Source organism: Loxodonta africana, chromosome 9 (assembly GCF_030014295.1).
Source record: "Loxodonta africana isolate mLoxAfr1 chromosome 9, mLoxAfr1.hap2, whole genome shotgun sequence".
Classification (NCBI taxonomy): domain Eukaryota; kingdom Metazoa; phylum Chordata; class Mammalia; order Proboscidea; family Elephantidae; genus Loxodonta; species Loxodonta africana.
The window spans coordinates 71701224-71713789 of NC_087350.1; the positions used below are offsets into that span (position 1 = coordinate 71701224).

The following is a 12566-nucleotide window of genomic DNA, read 5'->3' on the forward strand; positions in this document are numbered from 1 at the left end:
GCAGGCATAAACATACCATTTATGCCTAACTAAGTTCCTTCTTTCCCCGACAAGTTTCTACCGAACCTTCAAGACCCAACTCAAACATCACCTTTTCTATGAATTTTATCCTAACTCCTCTGACCAACACTCCATTGACCCCACTCCTACCCCTCTTCCTGGCCAGGTGTAGTTCTAATTTCAATATTCTTCTGGTACCTCTATTAGAGAGTATTTTGAAGAAGGCGTGGTGGCTCAGTGGCTAAAGCGCTCAGCTGCTAACAGAAAGGATGGCAGTAGGAACCCACCAGCAGCTCTGAGGGAGAAAGATGTGGCAGTCTGCTTCTGTAAAGATTATTGCCTTAGAAACCTTACGAGATAGTTCTACTCTGACCTTTAGAGTAACTATGAGAATTGAGATGGCAATGGGTTTGGTTTTGGTGTTAAGAGTATTTTGCTTGCTGAATTGTTAGTTTTATTCATTAACCTGTGTCTTCAGCAGATCGTAAGCTACTCAAGGGAAGAGACCACGTTTCACTTCCCAGCATCTAAGGTGATATGTCAGGGTTCATGATATGTACTCAGTAAATGTTTTTTTTAAATGAATAAACGAATGAAAAAAAGTCTCCCAGCTTCATTCTTAGTCCTAGATTTTTCTTTGTGTGTCACAATACAAGACTTAAACATTTAGAACATGCTTTATGTCTCTTCTAAGGAAGGAGGCCCATTAAAATGAATTCTTATCTCAGGGCAGATCCTTCTAAGTCAAATAAAATTCAAGAAGGAAAAAAATCAATTGAAACACTTTACAGATCTGGGCAACTCCTAAACCACCATCCATAGATTTTCATTCTATTCCTGGAAAGTGTTAAAGAGTTTCCAGATCAAACACAGATTCCCTAATGAACAAAAGTCATTCTAAAAGTTAATTTGCAAAGTATTGATTGGAATTACAGTTGCATTTTTTTTTTCTTATTGCAAGTCTTAGGTTCCTAGATCAGCTCACAAAGTCCTTTTAACTAGAATGTAACTGAAATAATACTTCTGAGCTTTCTAAAAAAAAAAAAAAAGTCTTCAAGTCTCACACTTGCTTGGAAAGGGTAAACAGAAAAGGGAAGAGAAGGCAGGGAGTGGACAACTTTCAGAGCTTTGGGTAGCCTTGCGAAAGCTTTTGGAAAATGTTCCTGCAACAGGAAGGTTTGGGCTTCCAGGGACTTCCATGACAAGATCCAGGAAGCTATGTGGGGAGGGCTTGTCCGTAAGAGAGAGCGCAAATGGGCGGGGGGGGCGGGGGCTGGAGGTAAGGGAAGTCACTAGTATAATTATTATTTAGAGTGCCAATAAGGTTTGCTTAGTTTCCGCTCTAAAACAATGGTTATAATCACATACCCTTTGATAACCTAAAGAAAGCTAGCGATTCTCTCCTTGGAGGGTAAGCAAATATTCACATAATTCTCATGAAAGTTTAAGGAATTTATCAATGAACCCAGGTTAAAAAACTCAGCTTTAAAATGTGTGCTTGTCAGCACTGACAGCAGCAAGTTTGAGCCATAACCATTTCTTCTTGACCTCTAAAGTGTTAACCAGACAAATAGCTTTTTCCTTAGAGCATCACAGTTCAATCGTTACCACAAAAAAACTACCACCCTTGGTAGCAAGCTCCCACACACCCACATAAGAAAACAAAAGAGCACTACTTAGTCATGGAAAGAAACCTACCCCAAGACCCTAACTAGCATTAAAAATCAAGAGTGAGTAGGCAGTCTTTTCCAAAGGAATGTAGCACTATGGCGTAATGGATAAAGGACTCAGCTCTCTCTCTGACTCTGTCATTGGTTAACTACATGATTTTAGATAAATTACTTCATCTCTCTGGGCAGCAGGAAGGAGTTAGACTGGATCTCTCAGGTTCCTTCAAACTCTAAAAATATATGATCAGGAATGCAGTTTTGTAAAAATTTTTAATAATGACAAGAAAAAGACCTGCAAAATTTATTTGACATTACTCCCTGTGTTGTTCAAATAAAAATGCCTATATTGTAGTCTCTATTTTGGAAGACAGTTGTTCATAGTATGAATAAAGAATGCTTCTTTGTAGTAAATAATTTTAGTCTTGAATAACACCCATTGTGGTAAAATTACAAACATAGAATTTGGATACTTCTTTGAAATTCATTACATCTACTCTATGGTAACTTAGACAGCAACAACTACTTCAAAATACTGTATTTGTTTGTTTTAGTAAACTGTATGTTTTAGGGGAGAGGGAAAGTTTCACAGATGAGGAAATTCAGAGGGAGAGAGAATGAATCAGGTAGATTGAGCAAAGTTGTTTTTTTTTTTTAAATCCACAGCTATTTTCTTAGTGTTTTTCCTCAGACCAAAAAAGGAAGAGAGATTTTACTCTTGAAAATCTAGAAAAACACAAATATTCAACACCTCAACAATTCAACTTACTGTGGGCCACTTCTGTGCCAAATACATAGAAAACCTCTCACTGAGGATGGAAGAGAAGTGGGGAGGGAGTGGGAGTTACATATAAAAAACAGTGAAAGAATACAAACTAGAGAAGGAGAGCACAGGAGACGGGGTGATCAACCTCACTCAGAAAAAGGAAAGCTTCCTAGACAAGGGGCAACAGAGCTGGAGCTGAATCTGGAGACAAAAGAAGGAGTGGGGCAGGCAAACCTAACCTGAGGCAGAAGAAACAACAATGCCAAGGTCACACAGAGTCAACTTTTTTTGAAAGAGCAAATCCTCCAAGACTCAATCTTTGAATTCTGGTTTCAATAAGTATGGTACTTGCTAAGTTACTTAGCCTTTGTAAAACTCATTGTTCTCATCTATTAAGTAGGGATAATAATAATGCTTATATCATAAGGTTGTTTTGAGGATGAATGAAGTGTGAACATCTGGCACATAGTAAGCATTCACTTCTTGGTTATTTATTCATCAATACTCACTTTTCAATTAACCCTCTCCTTGTTCTATGAGTCAGAATCAACTCGATGGCAGTGGTTTTGGTTGTTCTTAGAAGATCCTTCTACCAGGTGGACTTTTACATTAATAGGGATAAAAAGAATATTAAGCTCACCTTTCCTCTTATTCTTACTGAAAATTTGACTTAATGGTGACATATTTTATTTTAGCTACTATTTCTTATGCTATCAGTTATTGGTTACTATTAACCATATCCAAAGCTTTACATACATTATGTCTTCTATCTTCAAAACACTCTCTTATGTAGGTATCATCCTTATTTCACAGATAAGGAAACTCAGACTCAAGAGTTAAATAATCAGCCCAAGGTTTCAAAGCAATACAATTAGGATTTGAATCCAAGTTTGTGACTTCAAAGGTAAGTCCAGTGAAAATATTATTCATTTGCACTAGTCAGGAAACAGCCAAAACCTCCATTAGTTTCTCCTCACATTGCAAATTTTTGGAGCCAATCCAATAATTTAAGATCCTATAGATACAGAGAAAGAGAGTGAGACGTATTATGAGCCATGAAATTGGTCAAGTGACTCAAGAAACCCAACAGCTGAATAATTTTAATGATACTTTAACAGATTTAACCAAGTGGCAATTGAATTTAAGGCTGTCTGTTTCTTCCAATTAAAATCCACATAAAATTGGCAAAAGTAAAAAGTCTAGCATAAGCACTTTTTAAATGTAATTTTTTCACTTTCTCTGATTCTACATGTGATTAATAAAGGCTGTCAATAAACATTAAGTCCCTTCCCCGTCACAAAACCTTACAACTTAGGAATTAAACAAGACCAAAAACAATCATATATAGTCCAAATCCTTAATGAAAGTGACTAAAATCCAAAGAAATGGGGAAGAAACTTGTCCAAGGGCATACATTCTATCCATGACCTCATTAAATCCTCAAAACAATTTCGTTATTATTATGTATTCCCTACCTTTCTTTCTGTTTTGTAAAAGAGGAAACCAAGGTTCAGAGAAAACAAGTGGAAAATCCATATCTGAAACTTAAGTCTTCAAACTCTAGCAGAAAGATAAAAACTATGAGAAAAAGTTAAATGGAAATGCTAAATAGAAAAAAAAAATTTTAAACATGTTAACAGAGACAAAGAATGCCTTTGACAGGTTCATCAACTGACTCCACAAAGCCAAGGAAAGAAACAATAAACTTAATAATAAATAGAAATTACTCATACTGAAGCACAAGCAAAAAAAAGTAAAAATTAAAACCCAAACAGAGCATCTGAGAGCTGTAGAAGAATTGCAAATGGTCTAACATCCGTTTACTTGGAGACTCAGAAGAAGAAAAAAGAATGGGGCAGAAGAAATATTAAAAAGAAATAATGACTGAGAGTTTCCCCAAAATAATAAAAGAAATCAAAGCTCAGATCTAAGAAGCTCAGAGAATTCCAAGTAGGATAAATACTATACACACTCACACACACACACACAATATATTTGAACTACACATATAACATTCAAACTGTGGAAAACCAGACATAAAAAGACTATCTTGAAGGCAGTCAAGTGGGGGGGAGAGGACACACACATCCCATACATAGAAACAAAGATTATAGCAGACTTCTTTTCAGAAACTATGTAAAGCAGAAAACAATGAAATTATATCTTAAAAATGCTAAAAGGAAAAAATAAAAACTAAAAAAAAACCCTGTCAACCCAGAATTCTATACCCAGGGAAAATGTCCCTTAAAAATGTAGACTTTTTCAGACAAACGAAATCTGAGAGAATTTATTACTAGCAGGTCTGAACTACAAGAAATGTTTAAGAAAGTTCTTCAGACAGAAGGACTATGGTCCCAGACGTGCTTAGATATATACAAACAAATGAAGATTTCTACAAGTGGCTAAAGTGAAGGTTTGAAATTCTCCATAACAAAAAAAAGCCTTTTAATTTAAAAAGTAAGGGCTTGACTATATGTATGTAACGCCATCATCCACATTTCAGTCTTTTTGCACGCTTACACAAGGTTAATAATCTAGAAAGCAGAATTCTCATTTTTAATACTAATCCTGGACCACATTAAGAAAAAAAAAACTAAGACCACAGCTAACATTTACCTCTTCTTTGAATTATGTTCATATCCATAAAGTTGGAGAGGAAAAATGTTTAACATCGTCATACTTCTTTCTATATTTTGCACAGCACGGATACAAAAAATAGCTTCCATAGTTTCTCTTATAAAAATCATAACACAGGCAATTGGGTTACAGACACTACATTCACTATAAACCCTGACAGCTAAACCCAAGGCCTTCCAGTGAATTTGACATGTTCTAGTAGGGGTGTGTACTTTTTAGAAAATAAATATGTAAAAAGTTTAACTTAACTCCCCAAGTTATTTCAAATGAAAATACACTTGTTGAGTAAACATATTTGTAGCTACTAATAGCACATAAAGGTTTCAGCAAGTGATATTTATAACCAGTTAGGTTAATGTCACAAGCAGGTAGGGCATAAGCAATGGTAAGGCACGCAGGGTGTGCCAAGATCAATGGATCAATCAAGCAGGAAAAAGTCCAGCAGATACGAATCTAGTTCAAAGAAGTACGTGGGGCAGGAAGAATTAGGAAGATATCATAAAAAGACCAGGAAGTCAATAGCAACAATCCAGAGTTAAGACAAGAAAGAGTCAACTAGGTCTCAAATATGGAGGCAGGTAGGGTCCAAAGTCCAGGAAGTCAGAAGCTACCAAGGTGACAGTTCATCTAAAGGTAAATACTGAATACTTCCTGCCCTATTTTTGTACTTTGTGCTTACGGTCTGTACGAGTTTCTCCTAATTAGGTAGTAGTACAAAGCTTCCAAAAAGATTCATATAATAATATAGTAACAGTATTATTAGCTCCTGCTGTGAATCTTTCCTTGATATACCAGATTTTTGTAGACATCGTTTTAAAGTACTAATGGAAAATGTACTACAAAAAGATTATAGTCCATTATACTAAGAAGTTACTTGAATTTTAGATGATACTCTTATGTATTTCACTGGTTATTCAAATGAATACTGAGTACCACACAAAGTACTTGAGACTCAGACAGGTAAGGAAGCCCTGCCCTCACTGAGCTCTAGTCAGGTGGGAGAGAGGCAAACAAAGTACGCGGGTATCGAGTGATGCCAAAATAGAGACATGTAAACAAGCACTTCAGGTACAGAGATGGGGGAACCACTAAGCAAACATGTGAGATCTGTTGAAAGTACCTCATAAACTTCTGCAGCTAATATTCTGAGACAAATATTAAAATGACCCTTTGGCATCTAAAATAGAATGTGTTGGCACCTAAAAAATATACCAAAAATTCTTGCTAACTGTGACGGGGAAAAATTGACTGTCAAATAAGAATTATAGCACTCTGAAATGCTTAGTAGTAAACACATAGAACATAGTTTGTTTTTTTTAATCAGCCACTTTTCACTTTACACCCATTATTTCTTTATACAAGAAAGATTTTATAGCTCAAGTTAGGAAGGGGCCTTTTGATCCTGGAAATGAAGAAAAGCATCTGCCTCTGCTTTCTGACATAATTAGTTCAGGGCTATATTTACTAAGTGGCTAGGATATTTTCATGCAGATGTCTTCAGTGAGAGGCCTACTAACACCGAATAAATACTTTCTAGTTACAGCAGATTCTATGAGTCAGAATCGACTCCACGGCACTGGGTTTGGTTTTTGGTTAGTTACAGCAATGGGTGTGGCAGTTACATTATTTACAGTTGCTGTACCTTGAAATTTCTAAGTAGCCAGAGGGCTATACCCCTCCTTGCCATTTGCCCATTGTGAGAGCCAGAGAACTGCATTCTCCAACAAGCAGGAACAAACGGCAGTTTGGGAGGCTGGTACAAGGGAAAGAAACGGCGCACAGGCAGTGTTAACCCTACAAACAAAGGGCAAACCGTGTTGATTCCAATACCATTTAGGCCAGCAGTTCACAACTGTAGCACTGCTTATACTTCTGTGTTTTTATCATTTGGAAGATACGCCACAAGTATTCATTACTAATAATAAAGTACTGAAACTCAGAAATTTAAGCAGAATCAAGAATATCCTATGATAAAAGGGAAAGACAACACACAATACAGGAGAGATCAGCACAATTGGACTAAACCAAAAGCAAAGAAGTTTCCTGAATAAACTGAACACTTCGAAGGCTAGCATAGTAGGGGTAGGGGTCTGGGGACCATGGTTTCAAGGGACATCTAAGTCAACTGGCACAATGAAAATCTATTAAGATAACATTCTGCATCCCACTTTGGAAAGTGGCATCTGGGGTCTTAAATGCTAGCAAGGGGCCATCTAAGATGCATCAATTGGTCTCAACCTACCTGGAACAAAGGAGAATGAGGAACACCAAAGACACAAGGTAATTACAAGCCCAAGAGACAGAAAGGGCCACATAAACCAGAGACTACATCTGCCTGAGACCAGAAGAACTAGATGGTGCCCAGCTAAAACCGATGACTGTCCTGACAGGGAACACACATCAGAGAACCCCTGAGGGAGCAGAAGAGCAGTGGGATGCAGATCCCAAACTCTTGTAAAAAGACCAGACTTAATGGTCTGACTGAGACTAGAAGGACCCCAGAGGTCATGGTCCCCAGGCCTTCTGTTAGCCCAAGACAGTAGCCATTCCCAAAGCCAATTCTTCAGACAGGGATTGGATTGGACTATGGGATATAAAATGATACTCGTGAGGGGTAAGCTTCTTGGATCAAGTAGACACATAAGACTATGTGGGCAGCTCCTGTCTGGAGGGGAGATGAGAGGGTGGAGGGGGTCAGAAGCTGGCCGAATGGATACAAAAATAGAGAGTAGAGGGAAGGAGTGTGCTGTCTCACTAGTGGGAGAGCAACTAGGAGTATATAGCAGGGTGTATATAAATTTTTGTATGAGACTGACTTGATTTGTAAACTTTCACTTAAAGCACACACACACACAAAAAATCCTTATGATAAGTCACCAACACCTGCTTGCATCCTTACATCATTTCTTGAAGGCCAGCAATAAGGAAAATTAAGCTGATGGGGCAGGAATTGCACATAACCTGAAGCCTACATCTAATGTTAGGTGCTGTGGAGTCGGCTCCAACTCATAGGCTCCGAGTCATAGCAACCTTACATAGAACAGAACAAAATGCTGCATGATCTTACGCCATCCTCACAACTGTTTCTATGTTTGAACCCACTGTTGCAGCCATTGTGTCAATTTATGTATCCCCCTCTTTTTCACTGACTCTCCCCTAGCAATTGGTCCCTCCTGATGACATGTACACGTAATGACAAGCATACAAACGCCATCCTTCACGTGTGCCTAAATCTCTGAAGCACAGATTTTATTGCTGCTGCCTTTCCCTGATTCCTATGAAAAACCAACTATGCCTCCAGAAGTAACACAAGCTAAAACACAGAATGTGTCCTCGGGTAAATGGTTAATTTGTTTAAAGAGCCAAATTCTACCCCCACCTCAAATATTTTCTTGAACAGCCACAGCCTCTACTTCCTGAGTAAGCAGACCATCTCCAAAACTGTCTCATAGTTCCAGAGGCTCCGCTATAGTTTTCTTTGTCCCAACTACTTGGCACACTAGAAAGTCTCTATAATGGTCTCTGAATGCATCTCCAAGGTCACTGCTACACAGACATTTATGTGATTTAAGAACATACTTGGCAAACATTGGCCTATCTGTGAGGACTTTATTTTGTTCATGCCAAACCTTTTTAGATGAAAACCTCTAGTATTAAAGATAAATAGTTGTACATTCAGAATCTTCAAAACTCCCTCCAAGGACATACTGCTTCATTAAATTCCAATATGCTTTTATTTGTGCAGAGTAGTAACAAAAGAATAAAAGAGCTGATGTGTATCATTTTTGCCACAATTTTCAAAAGAGTGAGCAGACCTGATGAAGTTGGGTAGCGATAAAACATGGAGGCTTTCAGCCTTCCATTCATAGCACCTGCAAATAAAATCTTATAATAGGGTTTTGAAAGACATTACCTGTCCTTTGGGAAAGCTCCGTCAAGGATTTGGAGTGCATAACCACAGTTACCATGAGTAATCCGTTTCATTTGCTAAGCCTGGTAACGGCAATTCATATTTGAAAGGTAAAAATAAAAGCATGATTTTAATAGGCAGTTAAAGGTAGTAAGATACATTGAGTAGAAAGATACAGGTATCTGTGTCCAACTGCTTTTCTCAGTTCATGAACTTTATGCTAAATCACCAGCATTCATCCTTTTAAGGAAAAAGGGGGAAATGGAAACTAAGAGTTGCTTTATAAATTGTGTATCTACATAGTAACAGAAAGACCAATGGAGATATGTTGCCAATGACTTCACTCTTTCTCCGCTGCCCTAAAAAAACCAACTGTGGGCCTGTGACAAAGATGTCCTTCTGACATCACACTTGTCAGTGAGTGTTTTTCTTGCAGATGAGCACATGATAATTACTGGGCAGCAGCCAAGTTAATTTTGCTCTGCAACATAGCTAACAATATCTTTTCATCTTTTCCCTCCATCATCAATGAGACACCATCAAAACTATGCAGACAAGCCTTGATGCAGCCATCAAACAGCATTTCTAACTTGTTTTCCTCCTGGATCAGTGGTGAACAACTTTTTTAATATAAAAAAAAATTTTTTTTTAAATTACACTTTTTATGGGCTTCATTATTTCCTGCCACATCCTACAAGAGTCAGAATTTCTTCAGTGCTTGACAATACCAAGGATGGACTGACAGGACCAAGACTCTACTTTGTGCCTTTATAGTTTCCATATAGCTAATGGATTTACTGATTTGTATTGCTATACTGTAGCCATTTCTTTTTAAGCAGGAATTTATGGTACTCAGTAAGGCTTTTTACTCCAATTTTGCTTGCTTCAAAGCTGAAACAAGTAAGAACTGACTTATGAAGACTATAGTGACTTACGAAGAGCTAACGTGAAGATTACACTGACATGTAACACAGCTAATGGATGGATTTAGAAGAGATTGAGTAAATCTGTTTTAAATAAAAATTAGATATTGCCTTTGCCAATGAAGGTTTTAGTCCACAGCAATTCTGCACAGAATAAGATTTTCACTTCTGTGGTTGTTGTTGTTGGCAGGTGCCGTCGAGTCGGTTCCGACTCACAGCGACCCTATACACAACAGAACAAAACACTGCCCGGTCCTGAGCCATCCTTACAATCATTGTTATGCTTGAGCTCATTGTTGCAGCCACTGTGTCAATCCACCTCATTGAGGGTCTTCCTCTTTTCTGCTGACCCTTAACTCTGCCAAGCATGACGTCTTCTCCAGGGACTGATCCCTCCTGACAACATGTCCGAAGTATGTAAGACGCAGTCTCTCCATCCTTGCTTCTAAGGAGCATTCTGGTTGTACTTCTTCCAAGACAGATTTGTTCATTCTTTTGGCAGTCCATGGTATATTCAATACTCTTCATCAACACCACAATTCAAAGGCGTCAATTCTTCTTCGGTCTTCCTTATTCATTGTCTAGCTATTTCTGTGGTTACACATAAAAATTCTTAAGTGAACCGAATCCTTGTTATTGTTGTTGCTGTTGTTAGGTGCCATCGAGTTGATTCTGACTCATAGTGACGCTATGCACAACAGAACGAGACATTGCCCAGTCCCACGCCATCCTCACAATCCCTGTTGTTTGAGGCCACTGTTGCAACCACTGTGTCTCCATCTCACTGATGGTCTTCCCCTTCTTCCATACTTTCCAAGCATGATGTACCTCTCCAAAGAGAATGCATCTCCAAGGTCACTGCTACACAGACATTTATGTGATTTAATAACATACTTGGCAAACATTGGCCTATCTGCGAGGACTTTATTTCATTCACGCCAATCTGTTACAGACAAAAACCTCTAATATTAAATAGTTGTATATTCAGAATCTTCAAAGCTCCCTCCAAGGACATAAAGCTCCCTCCTGATAACATGGCCAAAGTACATAGGACAAAGTCTTACCATCCTCGCTTCTAAGGAACTTTCTGGCTGTACTTCTTTCAAAACAGATTTGTTCTTCTGGCAGTCCACAGTATATTCAATATTCTTCTCCAACACCATAATTGAAAGGAATCAATTCTTCTTCAGTCTTCCTTATTCATTATCCAGCTTTTGCATGCATATGGGGAGACTGAAAATACCATGGCTTGGGTCAGGCACACCTTAGTACACAAAGTGACATCTTTGCTTTGCAGATTTGCCCAATGCAATATGTCATTTGGCTGCTGCCTCCATGGGTGCTGGTTGTGGATCCAAGTAAAATGAAATTCTTGACAAATTTCAATATTTTCTGTTGATCATGATGTTGCCTATTAGTCCAGTTGTGAGAATTTTTGTTTTCTTTATGTTTATCCCTGTCATTGTTGTTAGGTGCCATCGAGTCAATTCCAACTCATAGAGACCCTGTGTACAACAGAATGAAACACTGCCCAGTCCTGAACCATCCTCCCAATTGTTCTTATGCTTAAGCCCATTGTTGTAGCCACTGTGTCAATTCATCTCATGGAGGGTTTTTCCTTCTCTTTTTTGCTGACCTTCTATATGTTTATCCCTAGTGCACTTAAAAAAAAATTTAGAAACTTAGGGTGTTTACGGTTTTATTCATTTCTTAGAAAAAATCACTTTCTAAAGTTTTATTAAAAGTTAAAAATGACGTTCTTTAAAATCTCAAATTTATTAGATAGGAAAAAATGTTATATCTTTAAAAGTGTAGAGAATTTTTTTTCCTATTGACTAAAGCAGATGATGGCGGAAACAGTAAATTGAAATTTTCTCAGCCCCACCCTGTTCAGACTTGGGAGTAGGCTATACTTTGCTGGTGGATTGGTTACTTTGTGTCTCTTTGCCATTTTGGAGTATAGGGTTTTCTGGGCACCTGCACTGGTAATTGAACTTGTGGGATACTGACACTGTGGTGGAGTGTTGACCCTGGGTCTCATCTCCTTGACTGTCCTGGGCTTCTTCACTGCTGATCTATCTAGACTGTCTTTAGTAAGATGGGTCCACGTGGAATTACAGTCTATAAACCCTGACACATATTGTCTTACTCTACCTTGTTCTTCTGCAACCTGGTTGTCAGCTCCAACACTTCTTCCTACATGGGAAGGCTAGAATTAGCAGTTGTTATCCACAGAGGTATATTCCCTCTAGGAATCTTTTCCCCTCATTTTTTCATGCCCCCAAAATGGGTAAGTTTCCCTTACTTTGTATTCCTACAGCACACTACAAATACTGTCCTCACAGTACTTATTCCATATTATAATTATCATATCTCTCCAGTAAATTGTGAGCATCTTGAGGGTAAGAATAATGTTTCTAATTTTTAATCAGAAATCATCACTGTTTACAGCAGGCACTCAAATATTCTTCAAATGAAAACCTGTTCCATGCAAAACAATGTGCCTCTACACACTGTACAGTATCTTCGCTTAAGTGGTTGTACTTAGAATGTTCATTCTTTCCACCTTACCTCCTACTTGGGGGCAGGGACTCATTGGTTTCGTTCACTGCTACATCCCCAGTAGTTGAACAGTGTCGGTTGTATAGTAGGATCTCAGTATA

The 12566-nt window shown here is 38.1% G+C and overlaps 1 protein-coding gene across 4 annotated transcripts in view; it reads right to left on the reverse strand.

Moving 5' to 3' along the window:
- SLC44A1 (solute carrier family 44 member 1) overlaps window positions 1-12566 on the reverse strand; it is a 180665-nt gene that overhangs the window by 121717 nt on the left and 46382 nt on the right. The window lies entirely within an intron of this gene.